The sequence below is a fragment of the Podarcis raffonei genome, chromosome 2 (assembly GCF_027172205.1).
Source record: "Podarcis raffonei isolate rPodRaf1 chromosome 2, rPodRaf1.pri, whole genome shotgun sequence".
Taxonomy (NCBI): domain Eukaryota; kingdom Metazoa; phylum Chordata; class Lepidosauria; order Squamata; family Lacertidae; genus Podarcis; species Podarcis raffonei.
The window spans coordinates 12,482,637-12,503,580 of NC_070603.1; the positions used below are offsets into that span (position 1 = coordinate 12,482,637).

At 46.0% G+C, this 20,944-nt stretch overlaps 1 long non-coding RNA gene across 2 annotated transcripts; it reads left to right on the forward strand.

The window, feature by feature from the left end:
• The first annotated feature begins 9,140 nt into the window (after positions 1-9,140).
• Positions 9,141-19,286, forward strand: LOC128406602 (uncharacterized). 2 transcript variants are annotated; one of them, XR_008328533.1, is made up of 3 exons: positions 9,141-9,282; positions 14,715-14,856; positions 18,772-19,286. It is a non-coding gene; the product is annotated as an uncharacterized LOC128406602 (long non-coding RNA). The 2 variants fall into 2 exon arrangements; XR_008328538.1 differs by lacking the exon at positions 9,141-9,282 and adding an exon at positions 13,648-14,628.
• The last annotated feature ends 1,658 nt before the right edge of the window (positions 19,287-20,944 follow it).

A 20,944-nucleotide genomic window follows, 5' to 3' on the forward strand; every position in this document is an offset into this window, starting at 1 on the left:
CCTCCTGGGTACTTTTCCTTACAAGGCAACTGACCTTATACTTTGTAATTTCCTTGGAAGAAAGCTGCTTTTGGAGTTTTCTGCCACTCCAGAACATGGTTGGTTAGTGCTTGCTTGAGAACAAGTACTCTCAATGTGTGAGAGAGAATGTCTCTAAGCACTGGGGGGAAATGAACTATGTGCTACCTTGCAGGAGTGCTCCTTATGCAGGATCTTCTGATGCTTCAGAAAAGTTGTTAAACACAAGCAATTTACTGATTTATTGATAAAAATAAAACTTTTTTTAAAAGCCTCTAAACAAGAATATTCATGTGTTTATACCTAGGTGTAGGGACGCGGGTGGCGCTGTGGCCTAAACCACTGAGCATCTTGGGCTTGCTGATCAGAAGGTCGGCGGTTCGAATCCCCATGATTGGGTGAGCTCCCGTTCCTTGGTCCCAGCTCCTGCCAACCTAGCCGTTCAAAAGCACACCAAAAAAAGGTGCAAGTAGATAAATACTTCCGGCAGGAAGGTAAATGGTGTTTCCATGCGCTGCTCTGGTTTTGCCAGAAGTGGCTTAGTCATGCTGGCCACATGACCCGGAAAAACTGTCTGCGGACAATTGCCAGCTCCCTCAACCTGTAAAGCGAGATGAGCACCACAACCCCAGAGTCATCTGCGACTGGACTTAACTGTCAGGGGTCCTTCACCTTTTTTATACCTAGGTGTAAATTAGCACTTCTATGGGCCCCAGTGACTGGTCTAGGACAGGCTTGGGAGACCTGTGGACCCCCAGATGTTGCTTGTCAACAGTTTCCATCAGATTTCACCATGCTGGTTGGTTTAGGAACACAGGAACAGCTGAAGGTAACTTTGTATGGACCTGATCAGTGTCTTAGATGGGAGACCACTGGGAACTTCAAGAGGGGTAGAGTGGAAATACAGTCACTATAGTGTGTGTGTGTGTGTGTGTGTGTGAGAGAGAGAGAGAGAGAGAGAGAGAGAGAGAGAGAGAGAGAGAGAGAAGCTGAGATAGACAGATTTTGTGAAATCTACACACAGGTACCAGCTCCCCAGCCTGTACAGGTGCCAGAATCTTTCTGACTCCCTATCACACATGTCAGAGTGTGGCTGTGGGGTCGTTCCAGTGCTGCCCATTTTCCACACCAGCAGTGATCTAATTACACAGAAATTAGTGGTGAGAAGAATCATTTCGTTTTATAGCACCCGGGACCAAGCCTGCAATAAATCAGAGACAGAGAGAGAGATTTTGAGGTAGATGGGAACCAGCAATCATTGTATCTTCCTAGTAGGAGTGCCATTTAGGAAGGACGGCTTGGCATTTCCTTCAAAACCGCATTATTCTGTCTTCCTGGCTATCTCATAACTTCTATATCCTAATTGACTGTCGCTTGTGACAAATAAATATGTCTATGTATTAGGTCTGTATGCCAAAGACACAAATCCCTTTAGGAACACAGGAAGCTGACATATCAAGTCAGACCATAACTCCGTCTAGATCAGTACAGTCTGTCTACAGCATGACTTGCAGTAAGCTTCCAGAGTTTTAGATTGGAGGCATTCCTAGTTCTACCTGGAGATGCTGGGGACGGAACCTGGGACCTTGTGAATGCAAAGCAGATGCTCTCCCACTGAGCCTTTGCTTCAGAAGAGGATGGGGTCTGGATAATAGTGAATGCAAGAACAGAGGACATTTACAACCTGGAAAAAGCAATTGTCAGTAATTATTCTAATTGTCTACTTTCCATGGTATCACAAAACCCACTCAAGGGTGGGGAAGACATTGCTTCCTATCCTCGTGTTTATGGAATTGGAGATGAGGGAGTAATGTGCAAATGGAAGATGGTGGGCGGACCCCTGGACCAAGGCTCCAACTTACTTTATTTGCATTTAGCTACTTATCCTGTTAACAGGGCTGGACTGGGGCTAGTAGTCTGGGCAGGAAGTGAGACGCAATGCTAGAGCAATATTACATTGGTCACTACATTAATTCACAACGAAAATGATCTATTGAGGGATCCGTCATTACTATTTGCTGGGGCTCTGGAAAGATCAGCCATGCCTGAACCAAGACTGATTGGCCCCTTTTTAAAATCGGGAGGAGAGAGAGATGGGACTTTGATAAAATGTCTTTGCTCCTAAGAGGAGCCTATCAGAAGGGTCTGCTCTTCCCGTAAATCATTAAGGGGGCCAACTTCATGGCTGAGAGGGAGGAGGGAATACAGCTCCCCTCTACTTCTTTCTCCAATGCTTTGATCCAGCGGCGTAGCGTGGGTTGTCAGCACCCGGGGCAAGGCAAGTAATTTGCGCCCCCTAACCCGGGGCAAGGCAAGTAATTTGCGCCCCCTAACCCGTGGATTTGCGCCCCCTAACCCTACAAATCTATGCCTATGAATGATGGTCCCTCTCTCTCTCTCTTTCTCATATTCCAATTGATTCCCATTTCCGCCGATCGATCCCCGAAGCTCTCACCCAGCGAAATTCGTGCGTAATTACGCTTCGCCATCCCTAATCCTGCCGCTTCCACCGGGAAATCATGACGGTGCGTTTCTCCTCTCCAAACTTTCCCCGGCCCTTTGCCGGCCGGCGCAGCCCTTTTGGCTACGAGCTCCCCTCCTTCTCTGCCCGCTTCCGACCCCACCTCCCCGTCCAGCCTCCCTACCTCCTGAAAAAAGGCGCCGGCGCCGAGCAGGACACCCCCGCGGCCATCGGAGAGAGGCGGGGCCGAGGGAGGCAAGCCAATGGGCGAGGCGGGGGTAGGTGGCCACGGGGGCGGGCGCTGCCGCAGTCCTCGGGTGGGCAAGGTAGGAGCAGGCGGAGGCTGGCCGGCTGCTCTGACAATAGGGGCGGGCCGAGGGCACGACGCGGCTGGGCCCTCTGGACTCGCGCCCCCCCAGATGTTGCGCCCGGTGCGGCCGGCACCCCTGGCACCCCCCACGCTACGCCACTGCTTTGATCCACTTTGACCCCAACAGCTTTCTGGGTGACATTGTGCAGACGCCTTTGTAAATGTACACAGCCTTCAGTTTGACAATGTCCAGATTCATCTCCATGCGGAGATAACAAACCAGATACAGTTCATTAGCCTGACCTGGAAGCACTCGGAACACTAGCCCTTTCCTTCCAAAGACTCCTGACTAGGGAGAGACGAATTTGTCAATGTCTTTTTCTCATTTGTTCCCATCATAAATTCAGCTCTCCACATTTCCACATCAGTTTGTGAAAAAATTCTAACCCTCATGAAAATTCATCAGCGTTTTAGTGCAAATTTCTCCTGATATACCTTTTTGTATGTGATTTTGCCTAATATAATGCATTTTTGTACATCATTTCCACCAATGTTTGTATTTTTATGCAGGCTTTGTCCTAATATATGGAGCCTTGTACATATCACTTAGGGACGCGGGTGGCGCTGTGGGTAAAACCTCAGTGCCTAGGACTTGCTGATCGCAAGGTTGGCAGTTCGAATCCCCATGGCGGGGTGAGCTCCCGTCATTCGGTCCCAGCTCCTGCCCACCTAGCAGTTCGAAAGCACCCCTAAGTGCAAGTAGATAAATAGGTACCGCTTTATAGCGGGAAGGTAAACGGCGTTTCCGTGTGCGGCGCTGGTGCTGGCTCGCCAGATGCCGCTTAGTCACGCTGGCCACATGACCTGGAAGTGTCTCCGGACAGCGCTGGCTCCTGGCCTCTTGAGCGAGATGAGCGTGCAACCCTAGAGTCGGACACGACTGGCCCGTACAGGCAGGGGTACCTTTACCTTTACATATCACTTGGCTGGAAAATTGCATTGCAAAATTCAGAGAAGTGCAAGTTTTAAAAGATGGGTATGTTCTGGTTCGTGTCTTGTTTCAAGTGTGAATGAGTGTGTATATGTTCCAATATACAACTTTAAGGAGCAGGAAGTAGACAAAGCATCTAGACAAAGCAGTACTAATCTTGAGATAGTATCCGTCCCCCAGAAATCTTCCCAAGGCTGCTTCTTGCTGGCAAAAACTCGTCTTCTTCCTTCCTTCCTTCCTTCCTTCCTTCCTTCCTTCCTTCCTTCTGGACTGCAGGGAAATCTATTTTGCAATGCACGTCACAAAGCTGGACCCTATGAAAAAAGGATTTGGCATGGTCATTCCCAAATTGCGCTCCCTCCCATGACACACAAATCTATATTTCTGTCTCAAATGTAGCTTTCTCAAATGTCTCTCGCCCAGCACATAGGAGCAGAACTGAAGCGGTGTAATCTAGCACATCCTGTCTGTGCCGTGTAAATACATTTTCTTGCATCTACCCACCATCACATTGCAAAGAAGGAGACTTGGGCTGTTTTTTGTGGCTCGTCATAAGCAGTCTGAGCTCTTGGCTTGAAGGAACAGCCGGGAATGTCATTAGACGGATTCCTGTGGCAGCAGTTGGGGAATGTATCTTGCACAGGCCCAGTCAAGCAACGTTCTCTCCAGCACCGTGATTTCACTGGGGAACCAGCCAGGATTGGATGGGGAAGGGAGAGAATGTTGACCTGTCTCCCAGCTTTGCTTTCTCTGAGTCATAAACATAAACTGACGCCAACCATCCATCCAACCTTCACTGGGAAAGCAGCAAAGCAGAAGCCTTGTCTACTGGCAGTTACTGCAGCATCCTCCCCTGGCCCCTTCCTCCAGCACTCAGACTCTCCCCACACCCTTGCCCCAGTGTTACATCCCAGCATCGGCCTCTTGGGCATGCCGTGAGACACTAATACATTTCATTATTTATTTACTTTGTTATTTGTTTATTGCATTTATAGCCCGCCTCGTGAAAGTGAAAGCTGGACCATAAAGAAGGCTGATCGCCGAAGAATGGATGCTTTTGAATTATGGTGCTGGAGGAGACTCTTGAGAGTCCCATGGACTGCAAGAAGATCAAACCTCTCCATTCTGAAGGAAATCAGCCCTGAGTGCTCCCTGGAAGGACAGATCCTGAAGCTGAGGCTCCAAGACTTTGGCCACCTCATGAGAAGAGAAGACTCCCTGGAAAAGACCCTGATGTTGGGAAAGATGGAGGGCACAAGGAGAAGGGGACGACAGAGGACAAGATGGTTGGATAGTGTTCGCGAAGCTACCAGCATGAGTTTGACCAAACTGCGGGAGGCAGTGGAAAACAGGAGTGCCTGGCGTGCTCTGGTCCATGGGGTCACGAAGAGTCGGACACGACTAAATGACTAAACAACAACAGCCTGCCTCGTAGCCAAAAAAAAAAAAAAGGCTCTCAGAGCAGCCTACAAAAATCAGCTCTAAGACAGTCACTAAGACAGGCTCACAATCACACGCGAGGAAGAAGTAACAGAAGAGAGGAGGGGGAAGCAAGCACAAGTTCTTTAAGTTGCAATCAACGTCCATGGCAGTTGTGGCTATTTATTAATGGTAGTATTAATGTTTTCTGTTAGCCAGAATAGCAGGAAGTTTCGGGGAGACAGCCTTGTGGAAGGTAGTCTGAGAAAAGATCTCTAAAGACTTGTGTTTTTGGAATATCAGTTTGTGCAGGGGGAAAAGCAGGCAAGCATTCAGATCATCATCAGTCCCCCTTCTGCCTCCCAAATGCTATGACTTTGGAGCCACCAAGCTAGCTGCAAAACATAGCTTGTTTTCCTTTCTCCCCACCTCCCTCTCCTAATGCTGGAACCCAGGGACATTCAATAAAGAGGAATGTTGGCAGATTCAGGACAGGCAAAATAAAGTTATTATTCACGCAGCATGTAGGTGAACTATGGAATTTGTTCCCACAAGAGGTGGTGATGGCCACCATCTCTGATGGCTTTAGAAGATTAGACAAATGGAGGACAAAGCTGTCAATGGCTTCACTGCAGGAGGCAGCATGCCTCTGAGTACCAGTTGCCTGAGAACAGTGCTGTTACAGTCAGGTACTGTTTGCAGGATTTGACCTGGTCGCCCATCCTAAGAATAGGATGCTGGACCAGGGAGGCCTTTCAGGGCTTTTCTTATGTTCTTCACTGCCTACTTGACAGTTCTCACACTGTTTTTCTATCTAGACACACACAAACACAAGGACACATTAGTCTCTCAGCCACCATTTGGTACTTTGGCTAGAAGGTATAGCCAGCAGTGAACAGCCATCAAAAACATGGGCATGAATGACAAGATATTTCTCCAATTGTTTTCGATAGCTGTTCATATATACAGTGGTACCTCGGGTTACAGACACTTCAGGTTACAGACACTTCAGGTTACAGACTTTGCTAACCCAGAAATAGTACCCCGGGTAAAGAACTTTGCTTCAGGATGAGAACAGAAATCATGCGCTGGTGGCGTGGCAGCAGCGGGAAGCCCCATTAGCTAAAGTGGTACCTCAGGTTAAGAATGGTTTCAGGTTAAGAACGGACCTCCAAAACGAATTAAGTTCTTAACCCGAGGTACCACTGTATATTTAAGAAAAGGCCATCACACTTGACAACCATTAGTATTAAATATTATTTATCTCTATACTATAGCCATACTACTCTGCCATCTTGCTGTTTTCATTGGTTTTCCCCTTAGGTTCGAAAGGCAGTGATGCGGGAAGGAGAGAGCAGGAAGGAAAATAAAGGGGATGTGTGTATAGTAAATGGCTAGTGGGGGCATAGGGAAGGCAGGGGAAGAAGTGGTTTTTTTACGTTTGACAGTTTTAGTCCCCTATTGGCAGGGGGAAAGAGAGAGGAGGAATTAGTGAAGGGGCAAGTGGAATTGGGTGAGGATGGAAATGGCATTTGTATGAAGGAAGGGGAAGAAAGCTAGATAGGGGTGAGAGAGAGGGAAGGTTAAGGGCTCTGGTGACATTATGGAAGCAAGCTTGAGAGAAGGATGATTCAGGAGGGGCAGATGGAAGTGGATGGGGGTTGAAAGGGGCATTTGCAGTGCTGTGGAAGAGAAGAAGGGGGACTGGGAGAAAGAAGGAGAATACGTCAGTGTCCCTTCCTTCCTGCTGTATTCAAACATCTCTGTTTCCCATTTCTCAGCTGCCTCATATGAGAGAATAAAGGATGCAGAGCCCTCAAATATTCCATAACGCCTTCCCACAGTATATTTCATTCCTGGCACCGTGTGTTGCCTTCAAGTTCCAAATTCAATGTAGTGATTTAAAACAGATCTTTCATTAACAACAAAATATGTACACCGTCCATCAACTGAACTTACTTACTGAGCTCTCTAACTGAACGAACTTACGAACAGGGTGGTCTGTGTGCAGGGAGGAGTTGAAAATAGGAGGAAGTTGAAAAAAGGAGAAAGGAGGAGGCATGGAAATGGGGGTGAAGAATTGGGGGTGTTCTTTAGCCAACAGCAATTTACAGAGCCATAAAAAAAAAGACAATCCCTGCCCTGAGGTTTACAATCTAGAAGTTATGATACAAAAAGAAAAAGGAATAGGGAGGGAGGCGCAGCAACAAGTAATCCCAAACACATTATTAAAGTTACAAAGTTCTTATAACGATCAAAGAAAGTAATAGCTATTAATCTTTTACAGCTGTGAATGAAATTAAATGTATGCAGACTTTAAAGTGTTCTATTGAGTATTTATTTATTTTAAGAATGTATCTACTGCTCGGTTGTAATGAAGGAGGCTAATATTTGTAGACGAGCTATTACCGTTGATTTGGAGCAAATGTCAATCCATGGAAAACCAGGGAGGAGCCCTAACACTGGCAACCATCATTGCTGTGGAGAAATGGTGATAGTTCTGGTCCCATCTACACAGTTAGGTAGGTAACTGATGCCTTCCTGAGGTTGTTTCGGCTTTGAGTCCCAACAGCCCCCAGCCAAGATAGCCAGTGTTCAGGGATGGTAGGAGTTGTAGTTTTCCCCAACAGTGGTCTATACTAACTGTCAATAAAATAAAATTATTATTATTATTATTATTATTATTATTATTATTATTATTTATACCCCGCCCATCTGGCTGGGTTTCCCCAGCCACTCTGCGCGGCTTCCAACAAAAGATTTTAAATACATTACAACAGGGGTGGCCAACTCCCAAGAGACTGCAATCTACTCACAGAGTTAAAGACTGGCGGTGATCTACCCCCTTTTGGGGGGTTCAGGTCAAAGTTGTTGAGCTTCTTTGGGTGGAGCCAGTGATCTACCAGTGATCTACCACAGACGTCTAGTGATCTACTGGTAGGTCACAATCTACCTGTTGGACGTGCCTGCATTAAAACATCAAACATTAAAAACTTCCCTAAACCTTCACAGATGTCTTCTAAACGGCAGATAGTTGTTTATTTCTTTGACTTCTGATGAGAGGGCATTCCACAGGGTGTGCGCCGCTACCAAGAAGGCCCTCTGCCTGGTTCCCTGTAACTTCGCTTCTCACAGTGAGGGAACCGCCAGAAGGCCTTCGGCGCTGGACCTCAGTGTCCAGGTTGAATGATGGGGGTGGAGACGCTCCTTCAGGTATACTGGACCAAGGCCGTTTAAGGCTTTAAAGGTCAGCACCAACACTTTGATTTGTGCTCAGAAACATACTATAGTTTCAGACAGGGTTGTTTCCCAGCTGTACCTGGAGATGCTGGAGATGCTGGCGATTGAACCTGGGTTATTCTGCATGTGAAGTATCCTGCCAGTGCCACTGTGGGGGTCTGGGTGTAGAAACCTTTGATTTTGGCATGGGTGGAATGTACCCTATTATACAGAATCATATATGTTGCTCTGTGCATGAATGAATGTCTCATGAATGAAAACAGCGTCAGAGTAAAAAAAGAGTTTGCCTGCTCCTGTTCTCAAAGAAGATGTCAGAGACTGAGCCTGGACCCACGGCTGCCTGGAAAACTTGGACTGCGCCACTAAACTATGGTCCTCTTAGAAGATCTGGAGCAGCCATCACAGGTAAAGCCCCACAAACAAAACCGTTTTATCACCTCCGTGGTGACACTTCACACACTTGGATATCAGTTATGAAGTAACAGATTATATGGAGATGATATTTCCAGTAATGGGTGTCTGAGCAGAGTCCCAGCTCCCTATCAGGAAGATGAGAACGAGGGTGTTTCTAGGATTATTAAACACTGAAGACATTTTTCTTAGTGTGAAAGATGTGTTGGTTGCTAGGAATACAGATTGGTCTGAGAGGAGGATGGTGATTGGTTCAAAAGCTGCTGATGTCACAAAAGCACTGGGAGGTCATTTGAGAGGCTCTCACCCAGGTGAAAGATTGTGGATTTCATGTGCATGCACACACAACCATTTTATGTGCCTCAGCATGTTTCCCACCCACAACAGGAAAGCAGTTCAAAAGGAGAAAAAAGCTATGGCCTTTCCAGATGGGTAGGATTTTTTTTCGCTGCAGGTGTATTATGTAATACAGTCGTACCTGGGTTTTCGAGCAGCCTAGTTCTCGAACGTTTTGGCTCCCAAACGCCGCAAACCCATAAGTGACTGTTCCAATTTGCAAACTATTTTTGGAAGCCAAATGTCTGACAGGGCTTCTGCGGCTTCCGATTGGTTGCAGGAGCTTCCTGCAGCCAGTCAGAAGCTGCACTTTGGTTTCCAAATGTTTTGGAAGTCGAACGGACTTCCAGAACGGATTCCGTTCAACTTCCAATGTATGGCTGTGTTATGTACTGAGTTGATCCAAAATGGATCCAAAATGCAGCAGTCTGATTGGTCCTAGAACAATAGGATTCAGAATGCAGCAGTCTGATTGGTCCTAGAACAATGCAGCAGTATGATTGGTCCGCAGGAGCCACCCAATCCAGCTCCAGATGGAAGTGAATCCACAACCTGATTGGCCTACAGGAGAATCCTGGAATTAGCCAATCACGTGCAGCCCATTGTGTAAATAATGTATATAAAGCAGATACTGTGGGGAAACTTCCATTCCTCCTCACTACTATGAGCTGAATAAAGAGCATGAAATCCACTCTCGACTCCGAGTATATTTCAGGCTGTATGTCATTGAAGGAATAACAGTGCCTTAGTAGTGGATTTATGGGACGCGGGTTGCACTGTGGTCTAAACCACAGAGCCTAGGGCTTGCCGATCAGAAGGTCGGCAGATCAAATCTCCACGACGGGGTGAGCTCCCGTTGCTCAGTCCCTGCTCCTGCCAACCTAGCAGTTTGAAAGCACGTCAAAGTGCAAGTAGATAAATAGGTACCACTCCGGCAGAAAGGTAAACAGCGTTTCCGTGCGCTGCTCTGGTTCGCCAGAAGCGACTTAGTCATGCTGTCCACATGACCCGGAAGCTGTACACCAGCTCCCTCTGCCAGTAAAACAAGATGAGAGCCGCAACCCCAGATTCGTTCGCGACTGGACCTAACGGTCAGGGGTCCCTTTAGCTTTACCTTTAGTAGTGGATTTATACTGGACCATCCACCCATCATTTCACTTTATTAGTTGTTTTGCAATGCTTCCCCAACACTAATGCATTCTTGCCATCTGGAGGGTGAAAGCAATCTTGTCATCTGTAGCGCAACAAAAGTGGACAAATATTAAACCTGAATATGTGTGGCATTTAAAAGTTACAGGGTTTCAGCAGGAAGCTATAGGACATGCGCTCACCAGAGATAAAGCAGGATGTCAGCCCCAAAACTTCTGCAGGCACAAAGTGTATAAACTGTCCCTGTAACATCATCAGCCCAAATCATCATCAGCACACAATAAAAAGTATGGGAGGGGAGCGTAGTACTGACTCATCCGGCAGTGTCCCAGACCTCTCCCTCCACAATAAATGTTGCTCCCTGGGCTTCAGAGAGGCTGAGAGTGAGCAGAGCCCACAGTGTACAAGATTAATCCATTCCTGGGTTTTTGCCACTACCTACCTGTCCTGAGTCTCAACCATCTCTTTTTTTTTATTCTCACCCCACTCCCCTTGGAAACCTGCATCTTCTCTTTAAGTTGCTGATTGTTCAGCCCAACCATGCCTGTCCCCACACTCCTCTCTCTGACCTTCTTCTCCCCACAGCTGCAGCCAGTTTATCTAACAGGATGTCTAATTTATGTCCAATACAAATGCGTGCAAACAACAACTTATCTATTTTAGCACCTTGCATTAAACTTTCCCTGGGGAGAGATAATAAAACCTTCAGGCCTTCTATTGCCTGCGCGCGCGCTCTCTCTCTCTCTCTCTCTCTCTCTCACACCCCCCCCCCAAAAAAACCTACCCTTTTTTCTCCTCAGTTTGTGGCTTCCATGAACATTAGGACTTTTGCCATGGATAGAAAGCAGATCCCACCTGCCCCAGTACGAGGTAGCAGCAGATTGCTCTTTTGTCTGTGTGTGTCTGTCTAAACAACCTGCGTCTTGTCACCTCGGAGGGAAAGCAGTACCAAGTAAGGTGGCAAATGCATAGTGCAGGGCCCATAAATCGAGCAGGTTGTTGCTCCCAGCCTGGGAAGGAGAAATGAGCATCGCATTTATGAGAAAGCAGCACTCATACACACACACACATGCATACACGCACACGGTCAAGAAGAAATCCCAGTTAGGGCTGACTGCTGAAAGGCCTTGTCATGCTCCACACACACACACACACACACACACACACACACACACACACCCTTGAGAGAAGCAACCAATGCGGACACTAAGTGAGGCCTGTCTCCCAAGGGCTGTTTAGCATTCTGGTTGCGCACACCACCGGCAAGGAGCGGGCCAAGCCCACTCAGATTTCACAGCACGTCCGCAAGTCATTGGCAGGTTTAAAGCCCTACAAAGGCAAAGCCTGAACGAGGCAGTGATGGAGTGATCGAGCGCACAGCCATACATGCCCAGGCACATATGAGAGCAGAATGGATGCATGCAGCAGCACACTGATGTAGCCCTCATGCTCTGTCTCTTTGGGTCTGACACAAATGCACAATGGCATACCCTCCAACATTTCTCCAATGAAAATAGGGGCGTCCCATTCCATAATGATAATTTTACTACAGTGGTACCTCGGGTTAAGTACTTAATTCGTTCCGGAGGTCTGTTCTTAACCTGAAGCACCACTTTAGCTAATGGGGCCTTCTGCTGCCACTGCGCCGCCGGAGCACGATTTCTGTTCTCATCCTGAAGCAAAGTTCTTCACCTGAAGCACTATTTCTGGGTTAGCGGAGTCTGTAACCTGAAGCGTATGTGACCTGAGGCATATGTAACCTGAGGTACCACTGTATTTATACCCCACACATCTTATTGGGTCGCCCCAGCCACTCTGGGCAGCTTCCAACATATATAAAAGCACAACAAAACATTAAACATTAAAAAAACTTCCCTATACAGCATTGCCTTCAGACAGCTCCGGGAGGGGGTGTGTGGACAACTCCATACTCTCCAACATTTCTCCCATGAAAATAGGGACAGCCTAAGGAAAAGCGGGACATTCCAAGATCAAATCAGAAACCAGGACGCCATCTCTAAATCAGGGATGTCTCTGGAAAATAGGGACACAGATGAGACGCATAAATGGCACACGTGTATTTTAATGGCAGGCTCATTTTGAATATATTTTAGAATTTTTGTTTGTTATTTTTGCTGTTTGATACAGTTTCATTTCTTGGCTATATTGCTGCTGCTGTTGCTCTGCTTTCAGATTTTATTTCCATTCCTGAACCTCTCAGGATACAGGGCACTTCCAGGTTGTCACTATTTTCAGGTGGGATTCAGCCACGAACCACAAATTCAGAGCACACAGTTAAAGTGAATTTGGCACTCTAGAGCAGCAAACCAACTTCCTTGTAAAAAAAACAGGAAAGTGACAAGAAAATGCACTGGAAAGTGTTGGATAACATTTGCCTGACACAAGGTCGCCTCCCTGCAAACAAATCAGGAGGAAAGCTCAACAAACAACCAAGGTCATATAACCTAAAAACTTTTGTGCAAACAAGTGAGGATGAAAGCTCAGCAAACAGGTCATCTGAAAGCAGCCGCAGTTGGTTCAAACGTGAAAGAAACATCATGAGCACAAGTAAGGAAAATGGTTGGCCACCCGCTTTCTAGTTACCCCCAAGCAATTAAAAGAAAAGAAATTAAAAGTTGGATCACCTCTTGCTTATGAGTCAAGGAGGTGCAAATCAGGTAATTCCTTCCCCATCTAGGGCTGGGGGGGGGGGATTGACAAGGACAATTTCTTAGCCATTTCACCCACATTTGAATTGGCTGTTTTGTTTTGTTGGGGAAATTAAAAAGGAGGTTCTTAGACTGGAGGTTACCCACACAGAAACCCAAAGGAAAAGGATGCAGGCAGCAAGTGAAAAGATAGACCTTTATTAAAATACAAATGCACATAGGGACAGCCTTAAAATTAAGGAAGCGGCTACAAGAATTTTTTTTTACACACTTGTGGATCGCACAGGTCATTTCATTTCACCAAAGGATCACAGCAAACTTAATAGTTGTAACCCAATGCCATCATTCTGAACCAATCAAAATCATTTGGCTCTTCAGATCAGCCCTCATCATAATATCATGTAATTAATTACATATAACCATTTTTCAGCATCTTTCTTTATTAAGACGTTGGCTAATTTTCCTATTCATTAAATGTCACCCAATATCCCCTTTCATCTATCTACAAAACAATTCAAGATTCATCACAATAGCCATGCCTAGCTGATTTTCTTTTCAGGTATACAGTGGCCACCATAGATTCTAACAGTTTATTTTATTTTTTGTTTTCTGGAATGGACATTCCCCACGTACAGTACCTAAAAGCGGCTAGTTCTGTACCGTGAAAGGTAGTCCATAGGCTTAAAAGAAAATGGAATAATCAAAATACAGTTTCATGAAATTATTATTTTCTCCAACAGTTTCACCTATATACTGACGTGATGTGAAATTTGAGGGGTGGAGGTGGAAAGAGAATAAGAGTGGCCGCCATTTTGTTTTGGAATTTTGGGGAAAACAAAATGGCTGCCATCGTTTTGAAAAATGGCTTCCTCTTTTGCTGCTCCCTGAGGGCCACAACCATACTGCTAGACGGTTGGCTATCTACAGAAAAAGCGCACACTTTTACTAAATCGGTGGATTGTTCCTCCAGCCACTTGCTTTCTTTGAGCGGTGCAATATTAAGTATTCCTCCAGAGAAAAAGCTGCGGTTGAAGCAGTCTTGTTTTTAAAAAAAGAGTGTTCCATACCATCTTATTTTTAATCCTGAAGTATTAGGGAAACATTTTTTATTTTTACATTTAGATGTTTAAAAATAAAATGGAACGAGAATGTCTTTCAGAAAAAGAAACAAAGAAGCAAAATCTACCTCAGAGATGTGTCGTTTAAAAAGCAAAAGTTTAAAGTTGCCCCCAGACCAGAGTGGGGTTGGGGGGGGGGGCGAGGCTCAGAGATTAGGCATTTGTTATCAGAAATAATATTAATATTACAGAGGCCTAGTTGGGCTCAACCAGAAGCCTGGCATTTGTGGAACAATCTCTCCTCAGGCATCCTCGCATTTGAATTTCAGCTGTCTTCTTGAAGACTTTTTTTTGCCTATGCAGTTGTTTACAATTTTCTTGAGTCATTTGAGTAATTGTTTTGTACTACTTTTAAGAGGGAGGGGGTATACTTTTATATTGCTGCACCACGATCCTGATTTTGTATGAGAAGGCAGTGTGTGTGCTCAGAGTTCAGCGAAATAATCTGAAATAAGCAAGGATCAGAGAGGTTTAGTTGAAATTTATTTTGAGAAACAATGTTGGGGGTGAGGCCATTTCACATTCCTCCTCAATTTACTGAGTCTGTTTCACACTTTTTTTTTGTCAAAACACTGTTTCGCCCCATCCCTAGGCATGTCATGAGAAAGAAAATGCATGGATGCAGCTATAAATATTTGGAAACAGCAAGTGTGACCTAGAGTGAAGCAGCTGGGAGAAACTGGAGTCAGGGAATATTCTTGGGAGACAGTCCTTGTGTGGGCATAGAATGTGAAGTAAGTACTAGAAATTAGTTTTGTAGAAGTCAAAAAACTGAGGTGCATCAGTGAATGTTCAGGGTGAATGATCATTTTTCGCCATTGTATGTTGGACAAGTGGAGACATTCAAAAACATTTATATAGGATTGTCAACATCCACCAGATTTGGGACATTCACTGCAACATGTGCCAGGTAATGTCACAAACTTGGTGAATGTTAACATTCACAGGTAACTATCCAGAGGTCAGTGGGAAATGTCACAAAACTTTGTGTCATGAGGCTGATATATTTTACACTGGCTTGATATGAAGTATGTCCTTTCTTAGTAAATGATGAAAATGACTGCGATGAGTTTGATATTTCCTGAAGGCATTCAGTTGGCAATGACATTTGTGGTAACTGTCATAATTTTCTGACTCTCTTAGGATTTATTCCTAGACATCAGTACTCACCTGCGCTGCAACATTAAGTACTTACACACACCCTCACTGATATGTACAAAAATGTGTGTGTCTCGCCTGACACATATTTCCTATAGATGCTCAGACTATTACTATGTGTTTTTGCAATGGGAACAGACAATCAGCTCAGCCAAATATTTGAAATCTGGGCTCTTCGTTCAGTGTGCTTCCATTATTATTATTATTATTATTATTATTATTATTATTAGCCTGGGCAAGTTGATGGAGATGGGGTTGCGCTCACAAATTTTCCTCAATGCCCCTGTTGCATCTGCTCTCCATCTGCATTGATTCCCACAAGGCTTTGCATGGTGCGATGCACAACAGGGCTGTACCCATGAAACTTCCTGGGTGTTTTGCTGCACTTCAACAACACCGTGGCTTTTGCAACATTGCATGAGCCCAACATAACTTGCTGCCAATCCTGTATTCTTTTGCAAAGAAGAGTGCATGGCCAGGCAAAGAGGTACACTCATTCCAGATCCCCCAAGTGTCCCATGTTGGAGGGGATGGTTGGACATCCCTATTTTCATCGGAGAAATGTTGGAGGGCATGGAGTTATGTGACCAAGGGGTTTTCATTATGTTTTTATGTACAGTGGTACCTCGGGTTACATACGCTTCAGGTTACAGACTCTGCTAACCCAGAAATAGTGCTTCAGGTTAAGAACTTTGCTTCAGGATAAGAACAGAAATTGTGCTCTGGCGGTGCAGCAGCAGCGGGAGGCCCCATTAGCTAAAGTGGTGCTTCAGGTTAAGAACAGTTTCAGTTTAAGAACGGACCTCCGGAATGAATTAAGTACTTAACCCGAGGTACCACTGTATGTTGGAAGTTGCCCAGAGTGGATGCAGCAACCCAATAAGATGACCAGGTAATAATAATAATAATAATAATAATAATAATAATAATAATAATAATAATATAGAATAGGATATCCCTGTTTTCACCGGAGAAATGTTGGAGGGTATGTCATTCAATAAGTGTACATTATATGTGAGAGAGTGCCTTTGACAATGTTCTAGAAATTTCACCTGGTCCAAAACAGAACAGCCAAAATGCTAACTGAGGACTGGTCATTATAAGCATATGGTGTTGTCAATGCTTAGACATCCACACATGCTTCCAGTCCATTTCCAGGCCCAATTTAAAGTTCTGGTAATGACCTTTCAGGCCCTAAGAGGCTTCAGGCCAGTTCTTTGAAGAATCATCTCCTGTCTATACTTCTCCAAACCATTTGACCGTCTTTAGAGGCCCAAATGAGGTACAATGTGTGTCTGCTGGATAGAGGGCCTTTTCAGTGGTGGTGCCTTGCTTGTGGAACACCCTCCCCAGAAAGACTCACCTGGCACCTTCTTTGTGGTCTTTTCCGTACCAAGGGAAGAACATTATTTCATAGTTTTATGGACTTGTTGTTTTATAGGCTTATAGTTTTAGTGCAGGGGTCGGCAAACTAAGGCCCGGGGGCCAATCCGAACCGCAGATGCCTCTAGGCAACGCCCCTTCCTTCCTGCTGAGGCAGCCAGGTTTGCTGCGATTTCCGCATGCACAGAAGCGGCTTCTGCCACCGTCTACACATGCACACAACGGCGCTTCTACCAGCGACCCGTTTCACCTAAAGGACAGGCCGCTGGAACCGATTATGGTGGTAAGTAGAGATTCCACTGTAGTATGTTTTTAGTCTTCATGGCTTTATACCACCCAGATATGCTATAGAAATTGTATGTCTCCAACTGCCCTGAAATTGCCAGGACTATAACGGCTTCTCACTACGTTATACAGAGTCCTGAATTCCACAGGTGGGGAAAAGGAGTGGGGATGGGCTGGGGCTGGGGGCGGATGGGGGGGAGAGGCAGCCCAGCCAGACCCATGGGGAGGGAAGGGGAGGGGAAGGGGAGGGATGCCAGCTGCTGCCATTCCACCCCTTCTCAGCTCTGCCAACTGGTACTGCTCAATGCATCCAACTACAGTAGTGGGGCAACAGGAGCGGCCTAGGGGGCTGCAGGCGCACAGGAGCCCTTCGGCTGTCACAGCTGCCAACCATAGAGACTATGTTGCTGCTGCAGAAGTGCTGCCTTGTAAACATCTGGTGTAGGTCCCTCCTCTGATGCCCAAGGCAGGATGATGGCAACCTCAGGGTTTTTACCATATATAATCTAAGGCTCCCTCATATAACCAAGACATTTGCCAGTACAGTATTGCTACATACTCCTCTTGGTAACAGCCGTTGGGGCAGCTCAGCCGACCCCACCCTTTTCCATCAGCAGTGTGCATATATAGGGAGTATGGAGGTGGGATGGACACGGATGTAGAAAAGATTATCCCTGTTTTCATCCGAGGAATATTGGAGAGTATGCATATTTGTGCATATCCCTCATACACACACACAGCGCCCTGATATTGAATGAATTCCCCCCCCCCCCACACACACACATCATTGTTACATACCTTCTCCCACTTATTTCAGTTAATTTTTTAAAATGAAATTTTGGAGCCATCTTATTATCAAATGTATCTCTGGGCCATGAGGACCAGAAACTTAGCTTTGGAAATTAAAAGTGGATTCTTTAAAGCATGTTTATAAGAGTTTCTAGGTCACTAAAAAGAACAAAAAACTAGTGCATGTTGCATAGCTCTGGGGGGTTTTTGGTGGGGGGGAGAGACAAAAACAATCATTCCGTACATTATTCATTTGTTTAACAATATTTACATGCAACCTGCCACATAAAACACATCCAGGCACCGCTCAACAATTAAATATTATCATCTGCAATATACTAAACACCAAATATAACAAGAGCAGCAGACAAAAGCTTGTGATTGCAAGTATCACGAGCCATCAGCCATTCCTAAACACTGTGCCCAGAGTCACGAAAGGAACCTGGATCATGGCTCAGTTGATAGAGCATAAATTGGTAGGGCATCTTAATTTCAGGATTGATGTTGGGCAAAAGATTTCCACATTGGAGGGGTTGGACTAGATGACCCTAGTGGTCATTTTCACCTCTACAGTTCAATGGTTCAATTAGATATGTTAACTATACATTGGAAATAAAGCCTATTCTTTTGTAGGTGGGGAGTCAAAGGACAGAAATAGTTGCATCATAACGTGTATACTAGGGTTGGGGGACCTTGGGCCCTCCACAAGATGGACTACAACTCCCATCATCCCTTCCTCATTGCCCTTGCTGGCCAGAGCTGATGGGCAGCCAACATAGGGCAGACCAGGCAGTGGCGTAGCATGGGGGGTGCAGGGGGGGCCGGGCGCAACATCTGGGGGTTAGAGTTAGGGGCGCAAATCCACGGGTTAGGGGGCGCAAATTACTTGCCTTGCCCCGGGTGCTGACAACCCACGCTACGCCACTGAGACCAGGCCACAGTCTTCTGCTAAAAATGGGAGGGAGGAAGAGAAAAGAAGGTCATTGCTTAAGAATAATATAAAAAATCCCCCTGTCTCTTTGACTTGGTGATAGCAAACCAGGAAGTCTGGGAGGAGGAGGAGGAGGAGGAGGCAAAATGCAAGATAAGTTTCATTTAGCCGGATGGGTGAGCAGAAGAAAGGAGGGCAGAGAGAGAGAGGACAGAGACAGAGAGAGGGACCGATGAAGAATAGCAGCGGGGGAAGAGTGACTCTCTGCATATGTGCTCTTTCAGCGCGCTGAAAAATGTCTCTAGCAGAGGAGGCGATCGCGGCGTGAAGGGCAGGCGGCTCGCCGGATTCTCCTTCCCTGCTGTAGTTTTGCTTAACTCTATACTCATTGTAGCAAAGAGCTAGCGGTGGGACAAGCCGTAAAGATGAGTTATCGGCCCGCGACAGGCAGAAATATAACATCATGGAAATGCTAATGACTCCGCGCTGCCTTTCTTTATGGCGAGTGTAATACAGACTTCAATCATAAAAACAATCTTCCAACATTTTAATGGGCTCCATCATGCGCACGCTTGTCCGTATATTTGAAAGATAAATCAAGGCCCCCAGTTGGAATGAATTTCCCGTCAAACTCTGCTACTCGTTGGAAATTGATTGGCTTTAAGTCTGGATAGTTTTCACAGGCAGGTCTGGCTGCAGGAGGTGGGGGGCTGGCGGGGTGAGGGGCAAAGAGAGCATTCGTGCCCAGCCGGGCTTCCAGGGGCTTCCGTTTGCTGCCCAAGGGAGAGTTTCAGGCAGGGCTGAGGAACCTCAGGTCCAGGGCGGAGGATAGGAAGGGGTGTGGGGAAAACCTGTGCAGAAAGTAGCCTTCTGAACAAAGGTAAAATGTCCCCTTGTTGCTCCGCCTACTTTTGTCTCCAGCTCCGCCCACCACTGGCCCCTGGAAGGTGGCCCAGAAGGGAATACGGCCCTCAAGCTCAATCGACCACCCCTGCTTCCTGCTCCCCAGCCCATTATGAACTTTTGCTTGGGCAATGCACCCAGCCAGAAACTCAGAGGGAAGTCAATCAGGTCTCTGCCATCTCTCTTAATGCAGAATAAAGGAAGCCCAGGGCCCCATCCTGCCACAATCCACTGTGTCCATGTATCTCTGTGAGATCCTGACCCTGATGAACAACTCTTTCTTGCTTCTTCGCCCATGAGCCTGTTGGATATTAACAGCCATAAACTATTCCACAGTCGTCAAGTCAATGCTCACACAAGTCAATATTCCAAGCTCACCAACTCAATAATCATGTCGCTGGGCTTCGGTTATCTGTCATCACACAGAATGAGCTAAAACACATCCACACTGGAAGCGTGTTCTGAAATCGGACCTTCGATCAGGTTTGCAGTACGAATGTCACAACAATATTGCCCATAATGGTCATTGGCGTTACAAGTGGTTTCCCCGCCCCCATCCTTTCCCACATGAACAACAATGTGTGTGTTTTCACCTGTGAGGTTTAGATCATCTTTGAGTCTCTCACATGCTGTGTGTGTACAGCCCTGATTGTTGCTAATGCAGAACCTAACGCAGAGTACAGAGTTGTGTAGTATCAATGGGCATCCTGGCCAATGTGGTTTTATTATTTGCATTTTAATCCCACTCTTCCTCCAGAGAGCTCATGATGCCAACACCCTCCTGCTGCTGCACTGCCGTCAACCAAGCCATGGTTTCTCATGGCATGTTGTCCAAACAGAATACTTTCAAATATAGGATGGTCCTTTGGTAGCCCTTCAGACAGAGGACTGTAAAGCATGGCATGTGTCCTCAGCTGGCTCCAGTAGCCCATTCCATTTCGGAAAATGATTGATGTCCCTAGACATTATCCTCATTATCATCAGGGCCAACCCATCCATGAGGCAAGGTGAGTCTACCACCTCAGGTTGCATATCTATGGGGCAGTAGATCCAATGTAGATCTTTATTACCCCTTTGTTCTGATGTACAGTAGATCTTTACTCAGCCCTTCTTCCCTAGTGGGGGGAGAGGGATGTCATTGTGTGGTTCACCTCATATGCCAAAACGTATTGGGCTGGCCCTGATTATCATTATCAGCATTTGCACCTCACTCCTCAGCTAAAAAGGCTTGCAGAGAAGTTTACATAGAGTCAATTAAAAAGAATACAATCCCTGCCCTCAGGCTTACAATTTAAAAAGACATGGCGCAAAAGGGGAAAGGGACATGGAGGGAAGAGGAAACAGTAATAGAAAAGGCTAGATAATGGACGATT